General features: G+C 39.1%; 1 protein-coding gene, 1 long non-coding RNA gene and 1 other non-coding gene across 4 annotated transcripts in view; 1 reads left to right on the top strand and 2 right to left on the bottom strand.

Moving 5' to 3' along the window:
- Positions 1 to 1,590: 1,590 nt before the first annotated feature.
- Positions 1,591 to 15,848, bottom strand: LOC101669887. The gene is made up of 4 exons (XR_001181988.2): positions 15,709 to 15,848; positions 15,283 to 15,613; positions 12,447 to 12,602; positions 1,591 to 1,695 (listed from the first exon to the last, which is right to left on the bottom strand). It is a non-coding gene; the product is annotated as an uncharacterized LOC101669887 (long non-coding RNA).
- Positions 15,849 to 15,896: 48 nt separating this feature from the next.
- Positions 15,897 to 20,217, top strand: part of ASCC3 (activating signal cointegrator 1 complex subunit 3) — a 336,070-nt gene continuing 331,749 nt past the window's right edge. For both annotated transcript variants that reach the window (XM_045084262.1, XM_004767092.3), the window contains exon 1: positions 15,897 to 16,190. The gene's annotated coding sequence lies outside the window, so the exon portion shown is untranslated. The remainder of the gene's footprint in view (positions 16,191 to 20,217) is intronic.
- Positions 20,078 to 20,210, bottom strand: LOC123393174. Its single transcript, XR_006607904.1, has one exon. It is a non-coding gene; the product is annotated as a small nucleolar RNA SNORA38 (small nucleolar RNA).

Raw genomic sequence — 20,217 nt, 5'->3', positions numbered from 1 at the left:
GAGCTTTGAAATGTATTTTCTGCAGCTGAAAATGCAAAGAACTAGTGTTGTACTGCTGCCCCCCAAAATCTTAAGTGGACTGTAGACTGAGGTGTGGCTGACTCTACTACCTCCATCCCAGAAAATGTAGAGGCTGAGGATGACTGGCTGCTTGGCATAGGAGAGCACTTTTGGTTTAGGACCCGCCTTTATTCCTAAAACTTATCAGGGCAAGGAAAGTAAACCAAGGGAAAAAGAGCTGACATGGTTCATTCTTGGGTTCTGTCCAAAAAAGTTCTCTGGAAGAGTAAAGAGTTCCTCTCAAAAAAGGAACTGTAGATGCACTTCAGGATTTTCAGGACCTAAACCAGGAAAGATGCATCAGCTAATGAAATGCCAGAGTTGGAAAGGTCTAGTTGGGAACCTTCAAGGAGTTCTCAAAGGTGTCTACAAAGAGAAAGAATCTATTTTAATCATTTACCAGGAATTGCAAGAGGTCCTTGCCTTTAGACACAGAGAAGGAAACAACTAGGATTTTCAGTGAAGTAAGAAATGTCCTGTATCTCTCACTTGTTGTCATCTTCCCACCTCCTAAGGGCTGGATGTGGCCTGGGAAATGATAGCAATATGTCACACAACAGAAGAAGAGAGAAGGCCCATTCCACTTCTTCAATTCAGCTCTACTAGGCTTAAGCTATTGCAAGAGAGAAGAATTCATACTAAATCCAATTATGAATTTTCATTATTACACAATAACAAATAGTATTTATTTAAGTATTAAATACTTAGGTTACTGAATTGTCATAGTGTCTGTAACTTAAAATGACAACAGAAAGTTATATTATTTAAAAAAGTCAACGAACAACAACAATAAAGGCACAGATCCCACCATAGTTTTCATCCAGGAATAGGTACTCTACCCCAATAAAATTTAAAGGAACGGTGAGAGAAAAAAACATTTCATTTTAGCTCTGTCAAAAGTTATGCTTTCAATATTAAAATTTTAGTAAATATTGCTCTAACTTAAAATACTGTTTTTTTTTAAAGATTTTATTTATTTATTTGACAGAGAGAAATCACAAGGAGATGGAGAGGCAGGCAGAGAGAGAAAGAGGGAAGCAGGCTCCCTGCTGAGCAGAGAGCCTGATGCGGGACTCCATCCCAGGGCCCTGGGATCATGACCTGAGCCGAAGGCAGCGGCTTAACCCACTGAGCCATCCAGGCACCCCAAAATACTGTTCTTTAAGCTTGTAATTCCTGGCAAGTTGAGTTGGTTCATTTAGGTTAAAAGATGGCTAAACAGAAAAAGAATTCTGGGATTGATGTCAGCTCTGGGCAGCTAGTGTTCGTGTCTGTGGGAGGTGGTCTTAACATACAGGCTTGCTATTGCTAGGATATAGTCGTCTACTTCTAGCTCTAAGAAGATATTATACTATTTCTGCTTTTATAAAAGGAAACACTATAATTAGTGCTACACACACAATGAAAAAGTGTTGCTTAATCTTGTTTTGCTTATATATGTATTTATAATTTCTTGCTGTGTCTTTGTGAAAGCTTAAAAGGAAAAATTCTCCCACAGAGTACATATGTCAGCATTTATTTTTTCAAAACATTCACTTTAGCGGTTGTTAAGTAACTAGGTCTGTTCAGAGTTGTGTAAATCCGAGACTTTGTGTTCGGGGTAGGACAATTTTTCTCTTTGTTTATTCATTGAACCTAGATTTAAAAATTTTAAATGTGGTATTAATGAAATCAACATCACATATTTAAGGAAGAAATTATTTGTAAGCAATCTTGAATATACATCTTAAGTACTAATATACAAAAATTAATTATCTGTCCCTATTTTTCTTTCTTCTTCATAATAGCAAAATAAGTACCAATTGACCAAGAGCTGTAACCAAAATAAGTCCTTTCTTCTAGTTTAGAAAACATGGTAACCCTAGACAATAACCCATTTAATAAAGAGAACAAGGTAAGCCTTGACTAGTTTGTCTTCAGTTCCCTTAAGTCCTCTTTTATGAAATTCCACATCTTGTCAAAAGATGGCGCTCCTGTAACCAGCAAAGAAACTGAAAAGTCCTGGAGAAGGTAAAAACACTTTTTCAGATACTGAGAAACTGTCCATTACTACTCGAAAGAGCCTTTTGATAGCAAGAAATTTCAGCTTTAGAGGGTGTGCTGAATCGTGGTTAGACATTCCCTTCCGGACAGATTGTCAACCTCCTAAGTCTCAATTGCCTTTCCTGTGAAATCTACATAACAAAAGTGAGAATAATAAACACTTCTAGAGTTCCAGGAAGAAATGCTTAGCACTACGCCTGGCAAATAGCAAGTACTTGAGCAGTGACAGATAGCTATCATTTGTTAAAAAGCCAACACAGTGTTTGTCTTGTTTGCTACTGAGTCTGCTGACTTAAGGTAGGTACTCAGCATGTGTATCACTTGAATGTGTTGACATTACAAGAAAAACAGCTGGTTATTTGACCCGCAAAATGTGTTTATTCAATAATAGCAGAGGATTTGCAATTTGGACATGCAAGCTATGCCAAGCTACAGGCAGGTCCCCCAGGTCAAATGAGAGAAACATTATCAAGAAAAGGAAGAATTTGGGGGTTGAGGGACTGCTGTGAATGAAAATCCACTGAAGAAAGTAAGAGTCCAGCAGAGTGATGATTTCTCATTGTTTGAGCTGTGATATTTTCTTACTGACTGGGCTTGTTGCTGGGCCTAGAGAAATCCTTTCTTCTTCCTGCTGGAGGAGTAAGGTAGGCTTCTTCCCATCGGGAACACAAGATAGCTCTCTTCTTGACAAGAAGTAGGAAGGCATGAAAGCTCCCCCTTCTAGCCTCCTGACTCCATTTTAAATGAGGTTTCCTCTACTCAGTTTCACAAATGAATGGATGAATGAACCTTCACATCAATGCATAGAGTTAGCTAAATATAGCTCTAGTCTGAGTGTCTTGAGCCTATGAAACCCGAATCTTATGCCTGACTTGAACCTTGCCCTTCCTGACCAATGACTATAATAACTGCCTGTCTGACCTGTGAGTTGACTGACTTTAAATTTCCTCGTCTTGCTTATTAAGCTCCTAGAGATTAGAATTTCTATCTCTAAACTATTTTGTCACTTAAGTCCTATATCTCTACTATATCTTAAAAAGAACAACAACAAAAAATTACAACTCATGTCTAAACTAGGAAGAGCTAAACCTATCAAAATGCAATTAAAATTATTTTAAGAGAAACTTGAATATTAATAAATGGGACCTTAACACTTAAATCTTCTAATTTCATTTTAAACTATAATGGTATTACTTCCTTAGTGATGACTCCTCAACACATATATGCAAAGAAAGAATGTTTAAAATATGGGGGCAATTTTTAACAACTCAGTGTTTCTTACAGAGGTCTTCGGTTGTTTATATTCTCTCTAGGGAGGTCTTGTAAACTTACACAATTCCCAAGCCTCAAAATCATTGAACTGTTACTATATAGCTTCATTTTTCCTTCATTATCATTTCTGGCACTATAGTCTACTGAAAAACTTTCAATTTTATTTTCTAGCTGTTGTGAAACTTAACAGAGAATGCATTACAAGCTAGTAAGTCTGGTAGCATCTTCCTATTTATATATATTGGACAATTAGAGGAAAAAGAAAATGTTAGTAATCCTATTCTAATCTTAATTTTCTTTGTTGAGATGCTTCATAATCATTCAGAATGTTTTAAAATATAAACTTAAAAATTGGTAGTTGAGAAATAATTTTTTTTTGAACAATTTAATTTCAGGGGTTGTAAACAACAAATCCTCCCAATGAGGAAAGTGGAGATTTAGGGGGTGTATAGCAATGAATTAGAGCCAAAGAGAAGGCCTGCCTGGCTTTTGCCTTTACCCTTTTAAGAAGGAGTTATCTGAGGGTCTTGGGTTATAATGAGTAGTCTAACAATTTGATTTAGGTTGGGGACTGGCAACACCCATATCGTCTTAGGTTGTGTATTAGCCAGTAAAAAAAAGATTAACAGTAAGATTTTGGGTGGGGCTTTTGGGTCACACAGTATCAGTGAACCTGGAAACTGAGACCTACATTTGGACACCAAGCTCAGGTGAGCCTCCCTGATTGGTGGTATTCCATGCATATTGTCACATGTTGATGCTAGAACATTAATGTGTCCTGACTTCATAGCTAGAAGACAACTGATTGTCATTTGAAGTCTTCTAGACTCTGTTTTATGTGTGCTTTCCTTTAATCTTAATCTATTATCATTTCCTTTTAATAAGCCATAACCATAGTATAATAGCTTTTAGTGGTTTTGTGGGTCTTTCTGAAAATTACTGAAACTGAATTTGGGAGAATCACTCCATATCCCCACCCCCCTCCTGCAAACTTGCACTTGGTATCAGAAATGAGGGTGGTTTTGTGTGGTGACTCTGCCTCTAACTTTGTAATTGGCCTAAACTTCTCATAGGGCATTTTCAGGTTTGTTAGAGTAACAAAGCCACAGCAAGTTAACTTGACCATCACTTTGGAAGTACCAAGCTGTACTACCACGGTTCAGGACGAAGGCTATCCTGACCTTACCTACTTTTAAAGTGAACACAATCTCTCTTTGAAATTTAAAAGTCAGTAACACCTCTAATGTATATTATAATAAACACCTTCTACATACCTTTATGGGATTTTCCCATAAGAAAAGACTTTTAAAACAGAGGGTGGAGAATATCTCTTTGAAGTATCAATACAATATATAAATTAAGGCCAGGGTGGCAACAACATGAAAAAAGTACTGAGTGACATACTATATGATTTCATGTGTGTGAATTTCAAAACAAGATAGTAATCTATGTTGACAGAAGTCAGAATAGTGGCTACTTTGGGGTGGCTGGGGTGGGATACGGGGGCTTAAATGCTGACGGGGAGGGTTAAAAGCGAGAATTAAGATGTGCTGGAAATGGGGGCACCTGAGTGGCTCAGTGGGTTAAGCCACTGCCTTCGGCTCTGGTCATGATCTCAGGGTCCTGGGATCGAGCCCCACATTGGGCTCTCTGTTCAGCGGGGATCCTGCTTCCCTTCCTCTCTCTCTCTCTCTGCCTGCCTCTCTGCCTCTCTGCCTGCCTCTCTGCCTACTTGTGATCTCTCACTGTCAAATAAATAAATAAAATCTTAAAAAAAAAAGATATGCTGGAAATATTTATATCTTCGTTTGGATAGCAGTCACGTGAGGTAGCATATAGCACTGTACACATAAGATATGTAAACTTTAATACACCTCAATTTTGAAAAAAAGCTATACCTTAATTAAAATTTTAATCCATCACATAATAAAGGAAACACTTGAGTATTAAAGGAAAAGTACATTTAACTGACAACCATTTGGTGTCTACTATGTTTCAAGTTAGTACTTAAGGATACAACATAGAGCAAAAAACAGAATGCCTGTTTATAGACTATCAAGTCAGTATTTTCAAGCTCTTACTAGCAAGAGTCTGGACTTCTAAAATTCAACATGCCTCTATTCTCTAGAATCAATCTTACAAATATACATGATTTTGCATATGAAAGGTTTTATAAATTAATTCTACCTATTCTTATATGCCCAGCTCCATACATTTTTTGCAAACGTGTTTAATCTCCTACAGCCAATGAAGCCCTATCTTTGCTTTGCATTCCTTTTGTACTCATAAAGTATCACACAACTCAGCACTTAATAGTTCTTTAAGAGTCTTGTGTTAAATTTGTCTCCTTTTCAAACTATAAGTTCCTCTAAATTCCCTGAGAATAGAGATTATATCACACTTTCCTTTGGCGAGTTCACAATGCTTAGCGAAGTGTGGGTTATGTGATATATGCTTAATTACTTGTGGGTAGAATGAATGGAAGCTCCATTTGGACCATATTAAAAATCCTTAAGAATAGTCTAAACTTCAGCAAATTTTAATTCTTAAAATAATTAATATCCATCATTATATATTGCCATTTTTTACTTGCTCAATTTTTATGTGCATAAAAGAGATAAAAGTTAGTCTTCATATTATTGTTTCCCATGGCTCAGTCCTGATAAGTGAAGGGAGGCTATCCTTATCTGTTTAATACCAATATGTTTGCTTTAATTGAGAAGGAAAAGGATTGTGGGTGAAACATTTATCTCCAAATATGTCTTTATCTCTCATGGCAACAGAACTGAATTTTAACTGCAATATATAATATTTTTGCCTAAAATAAAAACTACTTCTCCCAGCTGCCCTTGAAATTAAGTGTGGTCATGTGACTAAGTGAGGGTGTACTTTCAGCTCATGTTCCCAAAATAGGTCCCTCTGTTCCTCTTCTTCTTTAGACTGCTACTTGGAATATAGTCTTGGTTGCAAGTCATCTCATATTATTAGATGAGAACACTACACTAGAAATTGTAGAACAGCAAGAAGATGCCTGGATCTCTGGATGACTAAATCCTGAATACAACTGCACTATTCCAAGACTGCTCTTGGGGGAGGGTGACTGAAAAGACATCACTGCTGGTTGACCCTTGAGCTGACCCCAGGCAATCAAAGGCACCTCTGCCTACCGGTTATCTTTGGAATGTGAGTTCCGCTTGCCTTCATGCTCCCAGCAGCTGCCCCAAGGACATTGCCTTGGGATAATGATGTGGTGCTGAAACTATTTAGACAGTATAAGATAGTATAGGTACTTGACTGAACCTGACTAAGGCCTCTATATAAACTTTTAAGATTCGACAGATGCATCTAGGGATCCACTTGTCTTGTACCCTAAAACAAACTTGAGTAAGTAAGTTCCCTTTGGTTATTAAATTTGCCACTTAGAAACCTAGAGTGGGCTTCTTCTTTCTTTGGTCTCTCCCTGTTCTCCAAATACAGGGACCAGTTTCAGATTATACCTGTGACATTCCCAATGAACTTGCAAACCAATTACTCATCTATCATGTTTTGAGAGTGAAAACTCTATTGCTACTGTTACTCTGGGTCTCATATACAGTCTAAATAATTCCTTAACTTCTCTGTTGGGAGAAATCACAGAATAGCAACAGTTGGCAAGGAAAGTTTCTTCCATTCCCACACAGTGCTTTAAGTAATAAATATGTTAGCACCTCAAGCTTTGGGTGATTTGCTTGCATGCAAAAAGCAAACCTAGGGGTGCATGGGTGGCTCAGTTGGTTGAGCATCTACATTTGGCTCAGAGTCCCAGGGTCCTGCGATTGAGTCTTACATCGCATTCCCTGCTCAATGGGGAGTCTGCTTCTCCCTCTGTGTTCTCCCTCTCTCTCCCAAACAAATAAATAAAATCTTAGAAAGAAAGAAAGGGAGGGAGGAAGAAAGATAGGCAAACCTAGCTCCTGATATGAAAAGGCTAGCTAAAAATTAATCATTTTGAAGCTAACTACCCCTAATCTTCTTTCCCCCAATCCCATTTATATAAACAAACCTATATTCATATGCATACTCACAATTGTCACTGATTCTCACCTGGCATTTGGGCAACTAAGTAGATCTCAAGTCAAATTAGTCAATGAGAACTCTCTGACTTGGAGTTTTCATTTCTTAAGTTTAGATTGACTGAGTAGTGTTGCTTTTTAAAACCTAACCTATGTCTGCATGTTTGAATTTTTTTTTCTGTATTTTATAGTAAATTATGAAAATTCAATGTATCTTACTATCTTATAAGAAATAGTTAAGAATATTCATACACTGAGCAAGCCATAAATCCAAGGCTGCTAAAAGAAGCATACCATTCATATTGTATATTCAACTTTGAAATTTTTATAGCTAGACATTCTTCCTTCAATACCTTAAATTTTTCATGTATTTTGAAGCATCTTCTACTTCTTTCATCTTGTCTCACAGGAAAAAGTCCCTCTCCCAAGGTTAAGAACAACTTCACATATGGTCTCGAGTGTATCCTTGTCTGTCTTCACTTTACCTCACTGTTATCTTTACTCAATTCATCTCTTATAAGTTTTTTCCTTCTATCAGTATCTTGGACATTTGCTTGTTTTCCTATCTTAAAAACACACACAGACAAAAGTCTTTCTCTGGACCCTATTATTTCCTCCACTGCTCTGCTTTTTTCATGCATTTGTTAGACAAAAATGATTCTCATCCCTGTCTCCATTACCTCATTTATTCTCTTAATTTGCCATCTGATTTCCATCCCTGTCAAGTTACTAAAACTGTTTCCAATCCATCAATTACATAAATCTCTGAAGACATTAACTCAGTCTCCATTCTCCTTGACTCTGAGCAGGAATTAACCTTGATGACTTTTTCAAAAAGTGATTTTCAATATCTTTGCTAATCTCTTTCCTCTTTGGCTACTCTTTCTCTTTTGCTAGCTCCCTTTCTCCTCTCAGACCTAAGGGTAGTCCTCTGAACTGTTCTGACCCTTTTCCTAATGATTTTCTTTTTCTGAATTTCCTTTACCACCCCTTTACATATTTTATCCTTGTAGTATTTGATTTACTACAGCTTTCACTTAAAAAAAATTCCCTATTTTATCATTTATCCTATTGGATTTCCCACTTACTTCCATAGAAACCTATTCCTTGAACTCTTCCTTCTTTCATCTATACTGCTTTCTCTCTAGACATGCTGCACAGCCCCTTTTGGGAATGTCGGTTTGCCTCTAAGATTGGTATACCTTTTCCAGAATTACATGTTTTCAGCCTTATTTTTCTGAACTATTTCCCAGAGTTTCTGGCCTTATTTTTGCTGGGGTGAAGATCACATGGGAGGAAAATCTTCTGCAGTTCCACATTTGATGGTCTAAAAATCTTGATGTTGCTCTTACAGTTAATTGCTAATTTGAAGAAATATAGACATCTATAGTGAACGATATCTACCATTAAGACTTTGAAAATATTCTGTCATTGTCTTCTAGGGCCCAATGCTGTTAGGTCTATTTTTTTTTTTTTTCTTTTGAAGAGGAGAGAGAGGGTTGGGGAGGCAGAGGGAAAGGGAGAATCTCAAGCAGGCTCCATATCCACAGAGGAGCCCATTGAGTGGCTCGATCACGTGACCCTGAGATCATGACCCCAGTCAAAATCAAGAGTTGGAAGCTTAACTAACTGAGCCGCCCAGGTGCCCCAATAGGTTTGATTTTAATTCTTTTGTTGATAACATGTCTTTTATGTTTATAAACTTTAGGGATTTATTATATTATTATTACTGACTAGTATTCCTAGTTTTTATTCTTTTTATTTAAGATTTTATTTATTTGAGAGAGAGAGAATGAGAGTGAGCTAGTGAGCATGAGAAGGGAGAGGGTCAGAGGAAGAAGCAGACTCCCTGTGGAGCAGGGAGCCCGATGCAGGACTCCAAGATTATGACCTGAGCCAAAGGCAGTCGATTAACCAACTGAGCCACCCAGGTGCCCCCCTAGTTTTTATTCCTGGTATTACATGATAATATCTCCAAGTATCAATCTTTTTCCTTCTATGTTCTGATACCCTATCTTTTTCTACTCAATCTGAAAACATTTCTCTCTACATTCTAAAAAACCCTCTTATAATTAAAATTTTTTTTCTCACTTTTTTTTCTAAATCTCTTTCTTTTCTAATGGTTGAATGTTAGTCCATTGGATTGGCTCTCTGTGACTCTTCATCTTTTCTCATATTTTCTGTTTATGTCTTTGTATGCTAAGTTCTAGATTTCTTTGATTTTATCTCTGGTACTTCCCTTGAATTTCTCATTTAAGGAATCATGTGTTCAGTGTCTCTGAACTATATGATTCTATGGTTGCTCCTTTTTCGGAGTACCTTATTTATAGCTCATAGATAAAATATATTCTGAATACTTAAGTTTATAAATTGGAGTGTTTTTAAAAAATGTTCCCTTCTATTTTGTGAAATATATCTGTTTCCTCTAGAGTTTGTTTTTGTTTTCCTTTCTCTCTCTTTCATAACAGTGATTTCCTGATTTGCCTGTTTATTCTTTATTGTACATTTCTATACACATACACATATTATATAACACAAATATTTATCTAAATATATATTATATTATATATGTTACATAAGATTTACTTGTATTTGCTACTTATGTGATAAATACACATATAAAATGCATATAAATATTCAGCAAAATATATAAAGTATATATTTTATATGTTTAAAGTATTTAAGTACATTAAATTAAAAAATTAAAAAATTAAATATGTATGTATATATAAACTGGTAACTGATTTGTTTGTTTTATTTATACAGGGGGGCCTGGGTGGCTCTCTCAAGTGAGGGAGCCCACAAGCAGGGGGAGAGGGAGAAGCAGGGAAAGAGGAAGAAGCTGGGAGCCCAATGAGGATCTCACTCCCAGGACCCTGGGGTCATGATCTGATCTGAAGGCAGACACTTAACCAACTGAGCCATCCAGGTGCCCTTCTTTGCTTTTAGTTAAGCAGGATGTCTTCCAGTTTTCTCTCCTACGTAGTAATTGTGAACACTGACCAGGAATGCTAAATATCAGGTTTTACTTTAGGATGAGAAGGCAAGTAACTAGCTCTCTGAATGCTGGCCCTGAGTACCACAATGAAAATGGTATTACACTGTGTTGTCAACATAAAAGCTTTCATTTCCTCTCTACTATTTGCACAATTCATTTCAAGACTTTTGGGGTCTTTTTTGTTTGTTTGGTGGCAGGTGTCTTTGTCAGCTCTCAGTATGTACAATGAAGAAGGAAATGTGTGTGGTGCCTGAGTCAAGTGTACCATATATAGAATGTCAACCCCATTTTCAGCCCTTATTTTTTTTTTTTAAAGATTTATTTATTTATTTGACAGAGAGAGATCACAAGCAGGCAGAGAGGCAGGCAGAGAGAGAGAGAGAAGGAAGCAGGCTCCCAGCTGAGCAGAGAGCCCGATGCGGGGCTTGATCCCAGGACCCTGGGATCATGACCTGAGCCAAAGGCAGCGGCTTAATCCTCTAAGCCACCCAGGCGCCCCTCAGCCCTTATTCTTACTTCTGCTCTCTGCCATGCCTCAACCAACTCTTTTGTAGCTTCTTCACTGTATTTTTTGGCAATGGTTTTAGGTGTTATTCCTAGTCAAATCTCTACCATTAGCCTTGTTTCCCAGGAAACTGTTCAAGTTTCATTTACTTTTCTCTTCTCCACTGAGCATTCTCCTCTCCACATAAGTACATGCACCAAACACACACTATCTTCATTTTTTTATTTATTCCTCAGTTTTCCTACTTCTAAATTTTTATTTCAGCACTGTATAGGAAAGAACATTAGGCAAATTATATGCCAAGTCTACCATCTCATCTTGAACTGTTACCCAAGAATAGCTCTCTATAGAACTTATAAGCATATATTTGCCATTTGGACAAAACTTATTGCAGAACCCCCCCTTGCTGACTATCCCTTGGTCACATGACCACCTCTACAAAATTCTTATTCAAAAGGAAATAGAATTACTTCCAGGGTAACAGGAAGAGCTCACATTCCTTTAGTTGTTTGATGACCTAACAAATTCATTTTATTAAGGAAGAGGAGAAAAATGGTGACTGTGTAGACAACCAACAGCGTCTCCCATCATAATTTTTTTCCCTGTATCATCATCATTTATTAAAAAGACTGGGGAAACTCATTTTAGAATTGAGTTTTTTATTAATCAGCATCCCCCAGAGGTTAAGCTTCAGTTCCAGGCAAAGAAATGCACTGGGGTCCAGCAGATACGTAATTTTAAGAGCCAATGTTAATTTTAAGTTGGGGTATGCAAAAAGGAGGGGGAACCTATGGACTGTGAATAGGTAAAACCAAAAATATCCAGAAGCCAAGGCTGTGGGACACTGGTGAGCTGAACAGACCTAGTAGATACACATACTGAGATACTAAGGGACTCATGGGCTAGACATGAGTCTGGAGCTTATCAACCCATTCTGACAACTCATGAGGTAATAAGGGTGAGAGTGAAAGGCTAACATGCTAAGAATGATAGAACATAGAGATGAAAAGAACCAAAAAACATGGATGACTTTGTTGAGTCCATGAAAATATGCTGGAAACACCTTCATCTTGAGATTTTCTGTTTTTGAGGGAATTTTAAGAAAATTAAGGCACTATTAGTCAAATAATCTAGTTACATACACACACATATATAATTTTACATATATGGGTTCATGTTGTGTATGTATTATTTTCCAAACTATTTACTCAATGGTACTCCTTGATAAATTTCCATATCAAACAATACAGATTCGTGTCATACTTTTTAATCCCGTCTGTGTGAGATACTTCCAAGACTGCCCCAGTGGATGCCTGAAACCAATGCTAGTACCCTGTATATACTATGTTTTTTCCTACACATACATACTTATGTTAAGGTTCAGTTTATAAATTAGGGGCAGTAAGAGATTAACAACAATGACCAATAACAGAATAACTACAACAATATAATGTAATAAAAGCTATGTGAATGTGGTCTTTTTCTCTCTCTAAATATCTTATTGTAGTGTACTTACCCTTCTTCTTTTGATGTGAGAGGATAAAATGCCTAGTGATGAGATGAAGTGAAGTGAATGACACAGGCATTGTGACATAGCATTAGGCCACTATTGTCCCTTTGATGATATATTAGAAGGATCATCTGCATCCTGATAGTGGTTGACCTCAGGTAACTGAAACAACAGAAAGGGAAACCTTGGACCATAATCAATTTAAATCTATAACCCACTGTTTGTGGAATAACACTTTTTTTTAAAAAATATTTTATTTCTTTGACAGAGAGAGACACAGCAAGAGAGTGTACACAAGCAGGGGGAGTGGGAGAGGGAGAAGCAGGCTTCCTGCCCAGCAGGGAGCCTGATGCAGGGACTTGATCCCAGGACCCCAGGACCATGACCTGAGCCAAAGGCAGATGCTTAATGACTGAGCCATCCAGGTGCCCCAGAATAACACATTTTAAAAAAATACTTTATTCATCTATTTGACAGAGAGAGATAACAAGTAGGCAGAGAGAGGCAGGTGCGGGTAGAGGCAGGGTGGGGTGGGGGGAGGAGGCTCCCTGCTGAGCAGAGAGCCTGATGAGGGGCTTGATCCCTGGACCCCAAGATCATGACCCCAGTCAAAGGCAGAGGCTTAACCCACTGAGCCACCCACGTCCCCCTAGAATAATACATTTTGAAGTATGAGTTTTAATTGGTTGCCCAACCACCCATTAGTTTCAACCCACCCTGCTCAATATATTTTTTAAAAGATGGTATTTATTTGTCGGAGAGAGTGTGCACAAGCAGGGGGTAGCAGCACGCAGAGGCACAAGCGGACTCCCCGCTGAGCAAGGAGCCTGATGCGGGACTCAAGCCCAGGACCCTGGTATCATGACCTGAAGTGAAGATCACCGGTTCCCTTAACTGACTGAGTCATGTAGGCATCCCCACCCTACTCAATATTGACAAGAGATTCATATAATCCCATTTTCTTTTCCTTTTTTTTTTTTTTTAAGTTTATTTATTTGAGAGAGCGAGAGAGAGAGCATGAGAGGGGAGAAGCTCAGAGGGAGAAGCAGACTTCCCGAGGAGCTGGGAGCCCCATTCGGGACTTGATCCTGATACTGGGACTCTGGGATTATGAGCCGAAGACAGTCACTTAAACAACTGAGCCACCCAGGTGCCCACAATCCCATTTTGTAACTGCCAGATCCTAATTGCCTACACTATTAAATTCCTTAAATTAAAAACTGAGTCTTCTTACAGATTAGCTTTTGATTTTAACTTTGTCACTGCCTTCCAATAAGCATCTTCCATTATAAACCAATGGGTTACTCATTATCATTACAGAGGGCATCTGTAATCTTGTTTCCTTGTCTTTGCTCATAACACACTTTCTAGACAGTCTTCTATCTCTTCATTAGGAATCCTGTCATCAGACTCTTTCCGCTGACATTTTGGAAAACCCTCCAGGGATTACAAAGAGGACAAAGATAGTTCTCAGAGCTCAGTGAAGTGTATTTCCCTCTAGGTCAGAATTGCTTAATAGAAATAAGATGCAAGCTACCTATGTAATTTAAAACTTCCTAGAAGCCACATTAAAAAAAAAAAAAACAGGTAAAATTACTTTTAATATGACTGACCCTATATCAAATGTTAATATTCCAATATGTACTCAATATAAGAATTAAGATATTTTACTTTTGTTTTTGTACTAAATTTCAAAATCTGGTGTATATTTTGCACTTGCTGCATGTTTACATTTTCTGCTACATTTCAAGGGTAAAGAGCCGCATTTGGTTAGTTCTAGGGCAGTTCTAGGCAGGGTCCATTTTCAATCTCCTTCTTCTCCCTTAACTCTTGGGAACTGTGATAAGAAAAGAACAATCTGCCACATGAATGTCTACCACTTACTGTTAGTACCTCTCGGTATCACGTGGCTTCCTCTCTTCTTTAGATGCATTTGTTTTGTCTCATAAGTTAACCTCTAAATTCTTTTAAGTCTGGGACCAAGGGCTGATCCAATCTGAAGGTTGGGAATGACTGTAAAAAACCATGAGCCTGGGTGGCTCAGTTGGTTAAGCAGCTGCCTTCAGCTTGGGTCATGATCTCAGTGTCCTGGGATCGAGTCCCACATTGGGCTCCTTGCTCAGCAGGGAGCCTGCTTCTCTCTCTGCCTCTGCCTACCATTCTGTCTGCCTGTACGTGCTCTCTCTCTGACAAATAAATAAATAAGTAAAATCTTAAAAAAAAAAAAAAAAGAAAAGAAAAAAAAATGAGCTAGTTCTTTCCATATATGGCTCCCTTGCACCTCCTACCTATGAAATAAGCCTTCAGAATCTAATTAAGGTCAAATCCAGTAGTTGAGGCCCCCACATATCCTAAGGCAGACAACTTCTCTGACTACTGCTAGAAAGATCTCCTTTTTCAGGACATGGAACCCGTTTCTCTCAAGTCTGCATCTCTTGAGACCAAATGAAACGAATCTAGTATCACACGACTCATTTATTCAATGTTCCTGTAGCTTTCTCTCTTCTCTGAGAATGCTCCCCACTTCAATCAGTACTTCTTTTATGTGTTACATTTTGGGGTTCTCGTCATCATCTGCTCTCCTGTGAAATAATTCCAGCTTCTCTGAGTTTGCTTTTTTTTTTTTAAGTGCTCAATCTAGATTGAACACAGAACTCCAATTATGGCTTGGCCAGTCAAGAGTATTAACCGGATCACTGTTGACTGCCTTTCTATAAAACACAGTTCCATTAGGCACCAAGACACATTCCTTCTGAGAAACGGAGGTGGAAGAGGAGGAAGCTAGGGCACATTAAGTCAGGCCTTCAGGCCCGACGTTTGGTCTGGAACCGTATACACATACCCAGACAGTTCTTGAGGTTCGTTAATTTTTCTTAATGTCGTCAGTCTTTCCAAACGAGCCAGGGAATCTTAAAGACATTTTGTTTGTGGAGGCAGCCGTCCGACCAAAGGACCAGATAGCAGAGATAACTTGAAGATAACTGAACTGAGAATTGAGAAAGTTTAAGGAAAGCGGACCCGAGACTAGAGAACCGCGTATAAGGTGTCCCATAGCCGGGAGCTCGTGGCTGGTGATGTAGATCGCAATGACCCGGTTCTTCAGACTTCATATTTACTGCTCTTCTCTCCTTTGTAGGAATTATTACTTCTTTGTCTTCATCCTAGGAAAAAGACTAGGAGAAAAGATGCAGTCAACTCCAGTAATTGCGAGGAAAATGCTCTGGCAGCGAGCTAGAAGCAGCTGGCCTGACCCCGCAGGGACACCCACCTGACCTCGGAGCCCCAGGAACGCGCGCGTCCGCGCCCGTGCCCGTTTGGGGACGCGCCCTCGGCGCCAGCCCGGCCCCCTTCGCAGCTCAGCTCCGCGAGCCGGGGGCGAGCGGGAGGCGAGCGGGAGGCGCGCGGCGGCGCGCGCGGACGGGGTGGGGCCCCGGGGAGCCGACGTGCCGACGTTGGCGGCGCTGCGGTCGGGTGACGTGTAGGCGCGCGCTCGCTCCGCCCCCTCCCTCCTAGCCGGGTTTGCAGGTCTGTGTGGTGGTCGGGGCGCTGTACGCTGTGACTGGGAGCGACCCCGGCGAGCTCCGGGTGGGGTGCGGAGGGAGGCTCAGCGGTGCAGCCGCCCACTGGCATCTTCGGCTCTGCCCTCCGTTCTCTACCCGGCGTGGGAAGTAAAAATGAAAACGAAAGGGAGGGAGACTCGAAGGCAGAAGCTGACCGAGTGATGGGACGCGCGTGAGCTGGTGCCGAGAGGTGAGGAGGTGGAGGTGGGAGAAGGAGGAGGGGCGCCGCGGCCAGGGCTAGATGGCGGGCCCGGGAGTTCGGGGGTGGGGGCTACGCGACCCGACAGCCCCTTCGGGACTGGGCGGCAAGCCAAGAGCTGTCATCCCTCTCGGGGCCTGAAGTCGTGTCTGTGGTCCACGACAGTCTGGTCCCACTCTTGGAATCTGTTTGTGGGGGTCGTGATGAGAAAAATCGACCCAAGCCACATATTGGCCAGGTATTAGGCCACAACGTGTGACCCGATGGGGTGATTTTTCTTTCCTGTGTGAGGGTAATTTGCTTTCTTTAGGTTTCGTTTGTTTTGTTAATAGCCGTGGTAACTTTTTCGTTTTCTTCACACAGATTTTGGGAGAAAAGCCTCCTTTATATTTTATTTTACCTCCACACTGAAAAGTAGTCTGGTTAGGGAGTTGGTCATGGTGAATTGTGGGTGAATTTAGCAATCGCCGAGTCTAGAATGTCATTTTGAAGAAAGTGGATGTGTGCGCGTTTGAGGCAGGTGTTGTGGGTATGGGGGCAGTTGTATTAAATAGCCTTTATATCATAAGTTAATTTATTTACTGAATGCAGTGTGCCTGTGTATTTTGCTCTTCTTTGGTTTAAAAGAAGCGTAATTTTAGCGTTAGCTAAAAGTTTGATATGAATGATACCACATGTACACTCAAGCTAGTAAGAATATTTTCTTTCTCTAAGTAAGATTGGATTGAATAACCAGTATCTTCATCACTAAATTTCATGTTTCATGGATGAATTTTTTTCTCATTTTCAGAGTGTTGTGAAAAGTTAAGAATTCAGCTTTTGATTCTAATCTGGAATGAGGTTCTGTGCATGTATTTTTTAATTGTGATGATACTATAATAGTAGCCTCGCATGAGAAAAGCGCTCCTTAGAGAGGCCAATTAAGTGTAAGCTATATGATCTTATTTAGATGAATAATTTTTCATGGTTTAGCCGCCTTGATCCTTGCTGAGCAGCTTTCTTTTATTTCATTCTTTCATGTCTTCATCTGTGTCAGGCACTGTGCTAGGCCTAGAAAATCAGGAGAGAGACAGAGTCTCTCTATAGTCCCATATCCTTTTAACAGAGAATCTTAACTAAGGTTCCTCTTCATGTCGTGGATCTCTAGTGGACCAAAGTGAAGCTTTTCATGAGAGTAAGTTATTGTCAATAATAATATGTAATGGGCCCCTAAAAAGGAACAGATTATTTTTCTTGAACAGCATGACTTGATTTTTGCCTTTGATCAAAAAGCATATGTGCCAATGTTTTGCCAGTTAAGAATAATTTTTTTTTTAAAGATTTATTTATTTGAGAGAGAGAGGGAGAGGGAGCTCAAGTGGGGGGAGGGGTATTGGGAGAAAAAGAGAGAGAATCTCAAGCACACTCCCCACTGCGTGGGGAGCCCAATGCAGGGCTCTGTCTCAATACCCTGAGATCATGACTTGAGCCAAAATTAAGAGTCGGCCGCTTAACTGACTGAACCACCCAGGAGCCCCCAGAATAATTTTTTTTTCTTTCTGTAAAGTTGGCTTAAATACAAAGTTCACAATTGGAAATCAGTTTCTATCTGAAAAAGACTTTATTTTTCCCGTTTTTACATTGGTCTCATTGGATCTTCTATGTTCTTCTATGTGTTAATAACTTGTAATTCATAAGAATTATATGCACAAAGCATATTCATCAGAAATATGTATGGTACTTATTGACAAGTAAATTTTTTGCCCCATAGTACCTTCTTTGGGGAGGTAGTTAGCATAAGCCCTTGAAGTGCAAAGTATATCTTTATATAATGTGGCACAGTTTTCAACTCTGAGGAGATAACTACCTGAAGTTGAAATTTTAACAAACATTCATGGAAAGAAAAAGTGCATAATTACCAACGAGGAAAGAATAAGGTATCTTAATGTATTTAGTACTTGTGAGAAGGTAGGCATTATGTGTCTTTTTCCTACGTTATACTGTAAAGTTTTTTAAAGTAGTTACTGGGTCTTATTTCTTACATCTTTTGCCTAGTATAATGCCTCCCTCATAGTAGACTATGTAAATGTTAATTCATTTACCATATAATATCTCATTTAAGTCCTCCATTTTGCATGTAGATGAGCAAGTATGTTTGAGAATGTTTGTGTTCAGTTTCATTTTCCTGCTGTTAGCTGTAACAGCAGGTTACAGGTTTCAGAAATAAGACAGGTTTCAGAAATAAGACAACAGGTTGTCTTATTTCTGAAACTATGTTATTCAGATTTAATACAGGTTAATCCATCTTTGAATCTGATTTAATCAGATCATTCAACCTGAAAGGAGCATTTAAAAATCATCTTGAGGGGCACCTGGGTAGCTCAGTCAGCTAAACCTCTGTCTTCAGCTCAGGTCATGATCCCAAGGGAGCTGGAATTGAGCCCCACATCGGGTTCCCTGTTCAGTAGAGAGCCTGCTTCTCCCTTTCCCTCTGCCGCTCCCCCAGTTTGTATTCTCTCTCAAATAAATAAATAAATCTTTAAAAAATATATAATTTTGAAACTCCTCTTTATTTTATGGATCAGAAAGTTGATACCCAGAAAAGTTAGCTGATTTTTTATCATCAAACAAAAATGGACATCTGAATTCAGTTCTCATTCTTTTTTTTTTTTTTTTTTTTTACTTTCATACTATGTCATTTTGCCTCTCATTGTTACTTGAATAGACTAACTCCTGGGGACCTTTGTAAATTAAGGTGGAATCTTATTTTATCTGGTTTTGGAGTTTATCTTCCTCTAATTCCATGATCTGTTCTTCAAAGACAGTTGTTAGGAAATTCATTATCAAAGGTTTGAACTGATGTGGAAAATAAGGGTGGAATTTGGAAGACACACATAATTTTAAAGCTAGTAATATATAATAAATTTACAGGTAGCAGTAAGTATTCTCAGTATATGTTTTAATAAAATCATTGCTAAGAAATATTTATATTTGAAGGTGGGAAAGTTCATACCTACTTGTTTAATAATTAAACCAGAGGGGCACCTGGGTGGCTCAGTCGGTTAAAGCCTCTACCTTAGGCTCAGGTCATGAGCCCAGGGTCCTGGGATGGAGCCCCACATTGGGCTCTCTGCTAGGCAGGGAGCCTGCTTCCCTTCTACTCCCTCAGCCTGCCTCTCTGCCTCCTTGTGATCTCTCTCTTTGTGTCAAATAAATAAATAAATAAATAAATAAAATCTTTAAAAAAATAATTAAACCAGAGATTTTTATTTTTAAACGTACTGAATCAAAATTTCTGCGGGTGGTGTCTAGAAACGTCTATGTTCAAACAACTCCCCAGTGATCCCAATGCAACCAATTTATATCGGAGAACTTGTAACTAAATGATATGAATTCAGAAGCCTCTATTCTGGTCTATTAAAGCAGAGCTTCAAAAGGAGGGAATTATCTCAGGATTATGGAGTAGTCAGAGAGGAGGTTGGTCACGTTTCCCACCATTTTTGTTTTTACTTATTTTTTTGAAGATTTATTTATTTTAGAGAGAGAGTGGATGTGACATAGGGGGTGGGGAGAATAGAGAAGGACAGAGGGAAAGGGAGAGAGAATCCTGAGTAGGCTGGGCCTCCATCTCAGGCCTCCCTCTCGGGACCCTGAGATCATGACCTGAGCCAAAACCAAGAGTCAGACGCTTTACTGACTATGCCACCCAGTTGCCCCAGTTTCCCAGCATTTTTAAAGACTTTGCTAGGTCATTTTGAAATTAAGTTAGTGACTAGAAAGTTACTCAGTTGTGTGTAGCTTGGAAGCATGGCATGCAAATTTGATAAAGGAAAACATTCCATTCCAATAAAATTCTTACTAATGAGACAATTTTTTTATTTCTTTTCTTCGTTTTTTTCCATTCTGGGATGGTTGATCTTGAGCCTGCAGGGAGAAGGCTGACCCCAGTTGTCTTCAAGTCAACGTTTCTTTGCTTCCAATTCTTACATGTCCAAAGACAGAAAACCACATGGACATCCCTTTGTTGGAGGGTTCTATT

This window comes from Mustela putorius, unplaced genomic scaffold, assembly GCF_011764305.1.
Source record: "Mustela putorius furo isolate JIRA1106 unplaced genomic scaffold, ASM1176430v1.1 tig00000759_pilon_pilon_pilon, whole genome shotgun sequence".
Taxonomy (NCBI): Eukaryota; Metazoa; Chordata; class Mammalia; order Carnivora; family Mustelidae; genus Mustela; species Mustela putorius.
This window is presented reverse-complemented; position numbering and strand designations above follow the sequence as displayed.